General features: G+C 44.6%; 1 protein-coding gene across 2 annotated transcripts in view; it reads right to left on the bottom strand.

Annotated features, from left to right (window-relative positions):
* Nucleotides 1-8,705: 8,705 nt before the first annotated feature.
* The window catches only part of CYYR1 (cysteine and tyrosine rich 1), a 105,270-nt gene continuing 100,907 nt past the window's right edge, over nucleotides 8,706-13,068 (bottom strand). Inside the window, exon 5 of one of the 2 annotated variants that reach the window (XM_073363052.1) lies at nucleotides 8,706-10,475. The gene's annotated coding sequence lies outside the window, so the exon portion shown is untranslated. The remainder of the gene's footprint in view (nucleotides 10,476-13,068) is intronic. The other variant, XM_073363069.1, reaches the window with a different exon arrangement.

Below are 13,068 nucleotides of genomic sequence, written 5' to 3'. Positions count from 1 at the left end.
TCACATGATTGGGCTGGAGGCTAAACACTTGCCCCCAAATAGTTCTATGTTCACCTTTATAACTGAAAGAACAAATGTCTAATTTTACTAAACAGCATTAGCAGTCAGATGTGTTGGGCTCTTTTGGTCTGGGTCAACTAATTCATATTACCTATTCACCATAGGTGATTGTCACGAGGTGCTCTACTCACCGCTAGATAGCACCTCTTCCTGGCCGCTCTGGGGATTAACTCTGTGAACCAATGCCCCTTCCTGAGTTTGCACCCCATCTCTCACTCCAGGAGCTGCTGCGGCTTCATGACTTAGCCCTCTGGCCAGGTCACCATGCAGTTTCCCTTTCTGGGGTATCAAAGTCCTTTCTTTGGAACAGGCTCAGGCAGTCTTCTCATTCACTGCCCAGCCAGTGCCACTTCCCCCAATGGCTTCTAGGAAAACCTGGGCCCACCCTCTACTCCACATTCCAGTTCAGAGACCCTCTAATCAACAGTCAAGATCTATCCCCTTCTGAACCTTGCTGCTACTTTTCCTGAGGCTTTCCTGTCTGGCTCCTTTCTCTCTCTCTGGGGTTGCCAGCCTCCCAGTTCCTCCTCCTAGGTAGTAGTTGTAGGCTACTTGCTTCTGTAGTCTCCAAACACACATCTCTTCATGAAGAGACCTACTGCAAACTACTTCCCTGCAGGTCCTCACTGCTCTCAGCTACAGGGCTTTATAAGAACCCCCTTCTGTTTCTCCACAGGTGAGTTTGCTCCTAATTAGCTCCCTCCACACATCTTATGTCTCCCTCATTTGCTGCTTAATTGGCTGATTGGGCCCACCTGGCCTAATTCAGCCCTTTCAGAACCAGTGTGGGGAGTACACCCCCAACAAACAGACAAAATCATATGTGCCAAATTTGAATGGGATTTGAAATTCTGTCCAGAAATGGGCTGGGGAGGAGGAAGGTTGTGGAGTTCTGCATGTTCGCCTGCAGCCAGCTTCCATATGGCTTAGTCGAGTGGTGTGCGGCCCATCAGGGTAATCTGGTTGCCGGACGCAGTTGACCATCCGCAGGTATGGCCCCCGCAGCTCCCAGTGGCTGTGGTTCTCTGTTCCCAGCCAATGGGAGCTGTGGAAAGTGACGACCAGCGTGTTCCAGGTTGCCCACCACTGGCTTAGTCTGTTCTACTGCATCATCATGAATTCTAACCCAGTCCTGGGTGCTGAAAGCTGCAACGTTTTCCTGAAGCAGAAACTCTAGATAGGTAGTCACACTGCAGGGAAGGATGTATTTTCCAGGGCCACTTGGGAAGCTGACTAGACTACTCCAGTCAGAGATGTGCTGTTCGATCACTTATATTTGACTACTTCGGCTGCTTACACTGCAGGTTTCCCACCAGTAGCTTGGAATAACATCTCCCTTTGCCCATAGGGCACCGCAAGTACAGTTATGTCCTCCAAAATATGGAAGGCCTGACATGACTGACGTGATAGAAAAAGTTTCTGTAGCACGTCCACTGCAATGTTTTAGAATATAGTAGTTCTGTAATTTTTAGAAAACAAAAGACAGCTTTGAATTTTAACTTACCATTGTCTCTGCACTTCTTTCACTGTGATTAACCAGGCTGTGTCCAGGGAGCTTCTGTGGTCTAAAGCATCTCTCTGACAATACACTGAAGTTCACTTTGGAAAAGTCACATTTTATATCTTTGAAATTCCACAAGGATTTTTTCTGTGCTCCTGCACTGAGCTATTTGAGACAATAACCCTCTGTGTCTTGTCTTGTTCCAGGCCTCTCAACCTTTACTAGCAGCAGTACCTCCACAGGTTGCCCAAACTTCAGCAGAAGCCTGGGCTGACATACTGTTTCAAGAGGAAGCATTTCCATGATGAACTTATGGTTGAAGTTCTGGAGAGGGCCAACAAGCAGGCCCAGTAACACAGAGAAAGGGTCTTACAGCTAGTGGAATGGCATGGTGAGAGGCAAGAGGAAAGGCAGAGGCTGGCTGCACAGCTTGTGGACAGGGTCTCACAACAGGAGCAGACACTTGCATTGTAGTTCCTGGAGCAGGAACGGTGACTAAGGGAGGAGGACAGAGCTGAGCAGAAATAACTGTTTGAGTACCTGACATCACTAATGGCTGCTAGGGTATTGGCTCCTGCTACATCACCCACACCAGGGCTCGAGTCCCCTGCATGGTACCTTGTGATGCAGTCCAGAAACAGCGTGGAAAACTCCACGGCTGGGTGCCCCATGGAATTGGGCCCCATGAGTGGCTGGACTGGACAACCTTGTCCCATGAATCCCTCAATATTGACCTCCTCCCCTGTGGCTGCCTTCACCCCACTTTTTTTAAAAAAAATATGGAGCTATACCTATCTCATAGAACTGGAAGGGACCTTGAAAGGTCGAGTCCAGTCCCCTGCCTTCACAGCAGGACCAAGTACCATCCCTGACAGATTTTTGCCCTAGATCCCTAAATGGCCCCCTCAAGAATTGAACTCACAACCCTGGGTTTAGCTCAATGCTCAAACCACAGCTCAAACCAAACCCTCCCCTCCCAGTGCCAAGTGCATGGCAAACAGGGAAAGAAGGGGAAAGGGTCAGGGGACATGCAATGGTAGGGGGTTTCTGTCTTGTACTTGGTTTCACTGTTTGCACTTGTTCTTGCACTTTTTTTGGAAGGTTCTGTTGTTCCTGGTCATGTCATTCACAGGTACATTACATGGTAATCAAGGCCCCGATCCTCCCCAAGCACGGAACCTCTCCCCCCCGAAATCAATGAGTCCCATCTCCACTGCTCACAAATACATTCATAGAAGTACTATTCCCCCTCCTCCATTGGCCATGAAAGTCCATAATGTGAAAGCACAGAGCCTCCCTGACTTCTGTTGCCTGGGTGCATCCAGCTCCCGCAGTGCTAGCTGCACGTTCTGGCTGAGGGGACCGATTCAGCAGCCCCTCGCTGTCATAGGTCCATTCATAGGGAAATAGCTCACCTCTGGCTTCACAAAGGTTGTGAAGAGCACAGCAAGCCCCAGTAACGTGAGCAGCATTGATGACACTGGAATCCAAACAGGTCGATAGACATCTGCAACAGGATTTCAAACTGCCAAAAGCACATTCAACAACCATTCTGTACCTTTTGCTAGGGCCTCTGAAATCAGGGTAAGGTTTCATAAGACACGGCAAAAGGGGGTATGCAGTGTCTCTCAGAATAACGGTGGGGACAGTAACTCTCTTTATGACAGTGTCGGGGGGGGGGAGGAGGGAAGGGAAAATAATGTCCCAGCCTGTCCATGAATACAGATTCCTGACTGGCAAAAACCACAGGTATCATGAACTTTCCCAGTGCAATCCACACCAACATACATAAATTGCCCTCTGTGGTCCATGAGGGACTGCATAACAATGTACCCTTTGGGTTTATGTACTCATGTACTCTTTGAGGAGGGCAAACTATGGGCATGAGTCCCATCAATGGCCCCAGCACAGGTTGGAAACCCCATTGTCTCAAAGCCAGTAATTTCTTTAGGAATAGCTAGTATGCTGCCACCTTGGGGTAAACCACACATCTGGTAGGCTCAGAAACATATGCCACCACTTTACCCAAAGTCAACTTTGCAATGCCAGTTGGTTGGCAACAAGCCTGTAGCAGTCCTGGGTGGCCAGCTTCCAGACAGTTATAGCAACCTGCTTCTGGACTGGCAAAGGCTGCCCTCATGTGGGTCGGGACAAGCCTCTCACAAAGTTCCAGAAATGTAGCTTTCTTCATGCGAAAGTTCTGGACCCACTGCTGGTGATCCTAGGCCTGCATGACAATGTGATGCAGAAAGCACCAGTCTATGCAGGGGTCATCAGCGGCTCTACCGCGAGTCATGAGCAGCATCAGTCAGTTTGACTCTGCCATGCTGGGGTACTCCTCCTCCTCCATCACAAGCTCTGCCATTTGGTGGGTCAGAAAACACTGCCAAAATGTCCATCAGGGCCACACGGAAGCTGTGCCTGTCTCCTGGCACAGCAGTGGAAGCACAAGCAAGAGAAGGTCTTCAAAAGGCACTTCGTCCATGGTGCTGGCTCCAGTAGCTGGGAGCACACAGGCTAAAAAAACTGCTCGTCAGGCTGTGCTGGTGGGCTGTTTCAACTTCCTGTAACATGCAGCGTGGACAGTCAAGTTTACCCACAGTGCACCAACTAGAGCAGCAACATTTTGGAAGGGTGCTAGGGAGGCTGGGATATGGTTAGTCTGACTCAGGTCTGCATGCTGCAGTGCAGATGCCAGAGCCCAAGGTTCAAACCCACGTTAGAAAATTCTCAATGTGAGGTTAACAATCAGTGTTGAGGCTCAGTCCCTGGGTTCTCTAACCCAGGGTCAGCTACTTGAGTTTTACTAATCCTGGTCTTACATTGCAGTGTAGACATACTCTTCATCGTTTCTCAGCCCCTCTAGCTCCTGCCTCCCCTCAGAGACATTTTAGGCCATGTCTACACTAGAGAGCTTACAGTGTCACAGCTGTACCAATGCAGCTGTGCCACTGTAAGATCTCCTGTGTAGCCACTCTTTGCTGACAGGAAACAGCTCTCCCATTGACATAATTAAACTACCTCCAATGTGTAGCACACTCCTCAGGGCATTCTGCACCAAAAAATTAAAAATTCTGCACCTAAAAATTCTGCACTAAAAAAAAAAATTCTGCGCACAATATTTAAAAATTCTGCAAAATTCTGCAAATTTTATTTGTCAGATAAATGTGGAGGCTCTAGCATGGCATTGGGGAGCACAGGCCAGTGGTTGCACAGAGGTGGGAGATCACTCTGCAGCCTCCCCACCACCCACCCCCAGGACACGTACTCAACAGTGAGGCCGCACCCAACCCTGACACAGTGCAAGGACCGGGCCTGTTCCAGAAACACCCCAGGGCCTTGCTCCTCTGTGCCTGGTGCACCAGGTGTGTGCAGACAGGCTCAGTCCACCAGGATCCAAGCATGGAGGGGCTTAGTGTGTGGGGATCCAGGTGTGGGTTGAGAATGTTTTGTGTAGGGCAATCTGGGTGCGGGTGGTTCATTGGGGGATCTGGGTGAGGAGGTGGGCAGATCTGGATGCACAGAGATTTGTTGGTGTGGGGGTTCTGAGTACAAGGGTATTGGGACTCTTCAGGGGCTCCAGTGAAGGTGGTTGGAGCTCAATGGGGGTGGAGGGTCTGGGGGGGGGGTTCAGTGCAGGGTCCAGATGCTGGGGGAGTGGGGCTCAGTGGGGTGGGGATCCAGGTGCAGCTGGTGGGGCTCAGCAGGGCAGGTTCTGGGTGCGGGAGGTGGGGGGAGAGATCTGAGGCTCGGCAGGAGAGTCTGGGTATGAGGGGGTCTGGATGCAGGGGATAGATGGGAGAGCAGCTCCCTGTACAGTGATCCCTCCCCCTGCACCTAAGGAGCAATGGGTGCAGGAAATGGGGGTGGGGAAAGTTTGCAGAGCTTCCTGCAGCCTGGGGAGAAATCTGGGGGTGGGTCTGACCCAGCCCTGGATGCTGTGCTTACCCTGGCGAGCTGCATGCCAAACGTTGCTGATCCCTTGGGTAAGGGGTGCTTGGGCAGCTGTGGGGAGCCTGGGTCCCTTCACCTGCCCTGGATAGGAGTCCTGGGGTGGGGACACAGGTAGGGGACTACACAGGTAGGGTCCTCAGGGGGTCCTCAGGGGGGAAGGGGCAGGGGGGGATGGGGCCTTGGGGGGTGGGGTGGGGGACCCTCACCCAAGCACTTTTGGGAAGGCTCTGCCACCCCTTCTCAGCTGCAGGACATGAATGGACCTGTATGACTGTGGACTCCAGCTAGACATGTAGCTCCAAAAGATCTGCAACATGGTTTGATCTATAGTATGTTTTACTGTATATTTTAAAGACATATTAATTCAGTCCAAACAGACTTTAAAAAGATTTATCAATTTTAAAATATATGCATTACACGCATACCCCTATTTTGGTTTTCCCTGTTAAAAGGACATACAATCATGATGTTTTCAGATATTGAACATAATGCAGTCTTTATCTCAAAACAAGGTAAACATTATGACAAGAGCATGCAAAAGCCTATTTTGGTGGTATTTTAGAGAACACTGATTTAAATAGCACTCTGAAAATTTCAGTTATCTGCACTGATAGATTAAATTCTCTCAAGGAAAGATTCCAGTATGGCAAGTAAACTGGTACCGGGATCACCTCCTTGCCTCCTTTTGCATAAATTTAATACTCTGAGATTTAATCTTTTGAGATTATTTGCAGTAATTTCTACTTTTCAATGTAATATGACATTTCCTTTGATAAATACTCCCATTAAAGGGTTAGAATTTGCTCCCTAAACTTGCAACTCCAAATTTTCCTCAAGATGTAACAATACCTTCAATTCAGTATTTCCCCCTCCCCAAAGCTTGTTTTCACAGGGACTGTAGACATCTAGTTTAGTTGCAGGAACCTCAGTGGCTAGGAAAAAGGGAGAAACTATCAAGTGAAATATCTCAAGACCCCCAATTCAACAAAGCACTTGATTATACACTTAACTTTAAGCATGTGCTTAAGTGCCATTGAAGTAAATGGGACTTAAAGATATGTTCAAGTTCTTTGCTGAATATGGGCATCTGCTCAGGAGATTTAGATTACCCAGAACAGTCACTCATATCTGCATATCAGAGTGTTTCCATTCTGGTTTCAAAATTAGATATGATGAGGAAGCATTTTAGGAAACACATTTCTTCAATACACTGATATCAGCTTTATCTTTAGGGAGTAGCCATCCCTTATATGTTGGCTCTTAATGACAAGACTGGAAACTAAAACACATGGCAAAGTTCTTTAACCCATGGCGGGGAAAAAAGCCACTCTCAAGTTTAAATTAATCAAAACCCAGTCACATTGAATTCTACACTATTCATGTTGAATGCAGCATATTACAAATAAACTATAAACCATCACCAACAAGAAAAACTAGGAGCCCTTAAATTCTACTCTAAATTCTATGGATGGAATTCAGTCACAGTATATGTAGGTGCTTTTGCCATTGGAGCTGCCATATATCTAGAGCATCAGATGTAGTTAGTGTCCCATATTAAAAAATTCTGTCCCAACAGCTGTGGGCATTATACCGGTTTGCCTTGTTCTAAGCCTGTAGGGCCAGTGCATACCTCAGACCCATGCCCTTCTCCGTCAGGAGTACAGCTACACATTCTCCACCCAGGGTCATCAGCGTGATCACCAGTGATCTGCCAGTCTAGCAGGGCTGAAATATAACACCTGGAGCATTGTCCGTCTCCATGGCAGTACAATAACTGAGAGTAATGGAAAAGCAAAGACAACAGGGACCACCTTTAAAGACTGCCTTTCAGTACCAGCAGTGGTAGCCCAGAAGGCATCCCAAAGCAACAGCAGCAGTAGTCCAGGCAGCAAAACAAGCACCTGACAGCTGTATTGGCTCAGCACAAATTAAACCCAGCAGATCAGATGACACCTCAAAGCAGGTGGCATTTTAAAAAGTCCAATGGCTTCTCAAGACAGTTGCTGATTCTAGCCCAACAATGGGCCAAATTCAGTGGTGATACTGTGGATGTATACCTGTGAAACGAAGGGAAGTTTGGACCATTGTCTTGCTGGAACCATTGAGTATAAACAGTGCTTCAATAAACCAGAACATCTTCCATGTGGACTGTTTTTCCCCTCTTCACAGTCATCTCAATGTCAACCATATATATGTGCATTTTCAGGCTCCCATGCTACATGAACATTAATAAGATATTTTTGCCCCTGCACATTTCCAGGAATTACCAGTTTAATATTTATTCTCTCAAATCCACCCACACTATGGTTAGGAAAATTGGTTTACTGGATAAGTATGTGTTTGAAATCTCTGGAAGATTTACCCTGCACTGACACAAACCATGTCCAAAATTCATGGATTCCAAAAGACATTTAAAACAGACCGGAATGCTATTCCAGACATAGCATAACTGAGTGGTTGCCATGGATAAAATAGCCTTAAAATGCCCTGCAGTCACACACCTCCTCTGTACTTTAGAGACATTTTGCAATGACAAGTTTGGATTATTGTATGGAAAATTATATTAAGACTAGCTAGTACCTATAATGTATTTGCCCTTATAATTAGATCATTATTTCTATTTTGATGAGAAATTATCCAAAGGCTAATTGGAAAGCACATCTGTGATGGTCAGTGTCAATTAACCCATGGATACCAGCCTGGGTAATTTCTTGTTAGTGCTCCTGGTTGAACTACTGCTATAAATATCACCCTATTTCTATTTATTTATTTTATTAACCAGAGAGTCTTGCCATGCAACAGCTGTTCTCTGCTGAACTAGGGAGGGAAAATATCATCTGCTCCTCATCTTGAATTAACAGGCTATGACCTGCAAAATGTTAATGTATGGGAAGAAAACCAAAGAAATAAATAATGAAACAATCAGTGCCACAACCTACGTGCAATAACCAGATTCTTAGCATATTCAAAGACTGAATTTCTACAGGTGCTTCTTACTGACCCCAAAAAGGACAAATGCGTGGGAGGTGTCACTGTTTCCCTCAACACTGGAGCTAAAAGAAATAGGATTTTTTCACCCTTACTTCTTAAAACATAAATACCATTTAGTAGTGAGAGATTAAACATTCCCGAGTCAATGTCAGGCAATGAACACAAAATGTATTTAAACGGATTTATTATTACCTACAGACAGACTGAGAAAACACTTTCACAGAAAAAAGGAAATAACTACTATTCCAGCTGTTGTAATGACTGGTTTTGCTGACATCTCTGTTGATATTTGTCTGCTCCATATTAGTTTTTAAGCTGACACCCACACAATGTAGAAGAAAACTGTGACAGTTTTAATTTTAATCTCCACTCCCTAGACAGATGAGCAGTTTTCTCACATATTTTGTGGGATAATTAAGAAATTATATCAAACATAAAATGTGTTTAACAGACAGAGGGCTGAATTACAGACCACTTCAGAGAACCATAAGGCAGAAGTTGGTGATGATTAAGGCATCTATTCCTCACAGATCTGTACACACAGCTCCCATTAGCAGGCAGTGTCTGTTACAGGGGTTCTTCAGAAGATTTCTATATGGATTGCCACAGTTTTGTCACTTTTTTTTTGCAAAGATATTGAGCAAAACAAGAAAAAAATTAAAAAGCATTGCAAAGCATACTTCTCAACTGTGCCACATTTTTAGGGACAACACTCATTTAAACTCCAAAATTATCTACATTTCACTTTACTCCAGTGTCCCTTCACTTTCATGTTTGACAATAATTTACATTAGAAATGCAAAATCATAAAACTGAGGTTATAGAAAGTTAATGACGCCAAATGAATGAATTCCACAGCATTTTAATACGTGAATAATTTTCTCTCTCCCTTTAATTTGGGGCCTGCACCACACACTGTATATCACATTTAGGCTTTGACAGATGGTCAAAGGCAAGTTGAGCAGTGACTCACCTCAATGCTGAGGAGATTTTCTCCTAACAAAAAAGAATGAAATGCCAAGAGACACAAGTAACTGCAGGTATCAAGCTAAAGAAACTGTTGGCCGTATATTCCGGGGAATCTACTGGTGTATCTAATTAAGCAACAGCAATGGTTTAATGCACACAAAGTTTATATATAGAGGAGAATTTGAAAAACAAGTTTTGTTAAGTAGGATATCTAGTAATACAACTATTGCCAGCACTGAGCCAGACTTAATGAAAATTCTCTGGCTTCCTGAAGCAGAAACTTGCCTAAGTCCTAACAAATAAAAAAATACTGAGGCTAGATTGGCTTCAACTCTATGGAATTCTTGCAGAATTTTAGTAGACACTGCCTCATGACCAATATACTGAAAATTGCTATCTCTACATGTGTACACACATAATATGGCTACATTAGATGTTACTTAGATTCCTGTAGTAGTTAGTGCTAAGAACTAATGCTAAAATATTTCAGATTTTCTGCCATGGTTTAAGGTTTAGCTTCTTAACCCCCCACACAATGTAAACCTTCTATATTTATTTAAACCACCAGGGCAAAATTCTAACCAGATTTTCCTTTCTTAACACTTTCATCACTTTAAGAAAAGTGCTAACCAAAGCTGGTGGTTTATCAAGTCATTTCCCCAACTTAACAGAGCCAGAAGATAGAAAAAAACCTAAACAATAACAAAAACCCAACAGCACTTAGAGGGTAATGATTGTTGTCAGCTTCAGGTCAAAGTTGTTGCTACTTCCTCAGGCTGGCAGAATCTCTGGTCCCCTGAGGTCAGCTCGAAAAGCTCAACTGAGGTGAGGTGTTGTTGTTCGATGAATCCCGTCCTCTTTATTAGTGAGTAGGACCAGCAGAAAGAGTATAAGATAATTAGACAAACACCAAATCCTGGACCATCCTGGGCACATTGTTGAACCTGAGAAATACTATAACTCAAGACTCAATAGGCTTAACATTCATCTATCCCATGACCTGGAGAAGAAAATAAAGAAAGTGATAGGCAAAGCAAACACACCCCAGTCCCTAAAAAGCAAAGGGGCACCACCTCCCTCTGGGATTACTCTGTTTTTTATACATAGGAAACCTTCTGCCACCTGCAAAATGTTTCAGTGAGAGAATGCTGATAGCATAGTTATCTAGCTGATATACACGATCAGTTTAATAGTCTCAATCTTCCCTTGTCATCTATGTAGCTTAAGCAACTTGAGAGATTTAGTTCTTAATTTTTTTTTTCTTTAATGGCACAAGGGTCACTGACTGCCGGGGTAGTCCATTCGCGGCCCTCTTATAATTTTAAGGTATTAAGATGATAGTGACCTGACAAAAAAAATGCACGAACTGAGCAAGACCCTTGTGGTCCCTTCTAACCCTGTGGTTCTATGATTTTAAGATGAATACTTGCAGCCAAATTCTATTTTCAGTGTTAGTGGATAATGTTTGACAATCTGCTGGACTTCCCAGAATTGTGAGTTACTCTGTTACCCCTCTTTGCCCCAGCAGTTGAGAGTTTTGCTGCTGCTAAGCTATGTATCAGCTCCCTCACACACCAACTTGTCTGCTTTGCCAGCAAACTCTTCAGGGTGCTGCCCATCCAAACCTTGCCCCGCAGGCAACAATCAATGAACCCAGCTCACAAGTTCTTCAGAGGTGTCTCTCTCAGTGTCCAGCCCTCTTACTGAGCACTCATGGAGGTTATTAAGTTCTCTCCTCCCTCAGAGAGTCAGCACTCAGCAGCTTATTACCTTAACTGGGGTTAACAAACACTCTATTTTAATCAAAGCACTGAACTGGTTTGTAGTAAAGCTAAAACAAGTTTAAGTGATGCCAAGTATAAGGAGTAATGATAGAAAGGGTTACAAGCAAACAAAAGTAAAAATACACTTCTAAGACTAAAACCTGAATTAACAAACTAGCTCTAACCAAGTCTTTTTTCCAGCATGGCTGACGGCAATGTTCCCTCTAATTTTTTCGACCCATGTGCAGAATGAATTTTGTTATGTGCGCCAATAATATTGAAGTAATGTGCAGATGTGCACCACCAGTTGAAACAAAAAACCTATATATACTGCATTTATTTTCGTGCAAATTTTAAGTTATTTTACAGATATAACTAAAAATACAATTTGAAAACAAGCAACTTTCATCTGCACAGTATCTAAAGTTATTTATTTAACTAATGTTTTTTAAACTGGCACTTCTAAGGTTAGTACAGGCTAAAGTTACATTCTGGAAGGGTACTATTATTTGATTGTACTACTTTAAATAATGAATGACAAAGCACAATATGATAATAAAAGTAATAATGATAATTACTCCAGTCAGGACAGGGTAGGCATTTTAGAACTCACTAGTCAACGCATTAAATTTAAGTAGAAGAGAGAAATAAAATTATGAAATGGACAGACCAGTCAAAAAACTAAAATAACAGCACTCTGAAAGAATAAAATTACAGAGAACATATGTGCATTGCAGGAAGTACCAAGAAGTAACACCAACCACACCGCCAAAAGTATGTGTTGGGAGGTGAGTGTGAAAAAGACAATGTGTGTGTGTGTGTATGTATATGAGAATGAGAGACAGACGGACAGGCAGGGTGTATGTGTGTGTGTGAGACAGAGACAGTGAGAGAGAGAGAGAGTGTGTGTGTTTTGGGGAAGTGTATAGGAGATTGTGCACTGTCACTTTAAGCAGAGCAGCACTCACCAGTCTAAAGGCTTGTTCAAACACAGGAACAGCCGCCAGCAGCTCCATCTCACTCCTGAGCCCTGTCCCTGCTCCCGCCCACTGCTCTGCAGAGATGGGTACATGGGCGGAGGGGAGAGGTTGGAGGAGGGGGACACCTAACATCAGCACTCCTTCCATTCTGCACAGCAAACAGGAGACTCCTCGAAGCAGCTGACCAGGGATGGCTCCAAAGCAGAGGGCAGGAGCAGCCTGGCAGCAGAGCAGTGGAGGGAGGGGCACTGAACACAAATCGCTGAGGAGGAGGTGTGCAGCTGTAATAATCGAGTGCACGGCACTTGATGGACTGTTGTGCGGCCATGCAGGTGCATAACTTAGAGGGAACACTGCTGACCAGACTCTCTGGCTAAGACCCTTCACAGAGCTCAAAGTGCTCAATTTCTTTGACTCCGCAGGTGAAGGATAACTTAAGGGTTCTCTCCCCCTCTCTTTATAGTCCAGTTAATCTTTGAAATGCATTCTTCTGAAGTGTGTACCCAGATAAAGTTCCTTTCCCTGGATGGGTGTAGACACCACGCTGGTTCCTCCCCTGCTGGTGGTTTTTACAGTGCAAATGATCTCTTCCTGCAACAACCTCTGATACAAATGAATAGCCCACAGAATTTGGCCACAGCTGGTTTGAGATGTTGTCCTCTTTCCTTTGTCTGGAGAAAACCCGTTTATCAACTCCCTCTGACATGTCTAGTTTAAGTACCTTTTAGTCACATATTTCCAGCACCTCTGTAAAGTTCTTTGTGGGATTACTATATGGACATCATGTAAGAATGTTAATGATCAGTGGGGTATTAGTTTTCCAGTGATACAGTATATGCTACATTCTGGG

The sequence above is a fragment of the Lepidochelys kempii genome, chromosome 1, assembly GCF_965140265.1.
Source record: "Lepidochelys kempii isolate rLepKem1 chromosome 1, rLepKem1.hap2, whole genome shotgun sequence".
Lineage (NCBI taxonomy): Eukaryota > Metazoa > Chordata > Testudines > Cheloniidae > Lepidochelys > Lepidochelys kempii.
The sequence above is the reverse complement of the archived record's forward strand: the minus strand, read 5'-3'. Positions and strand labels throughout refer to the sequence as shown.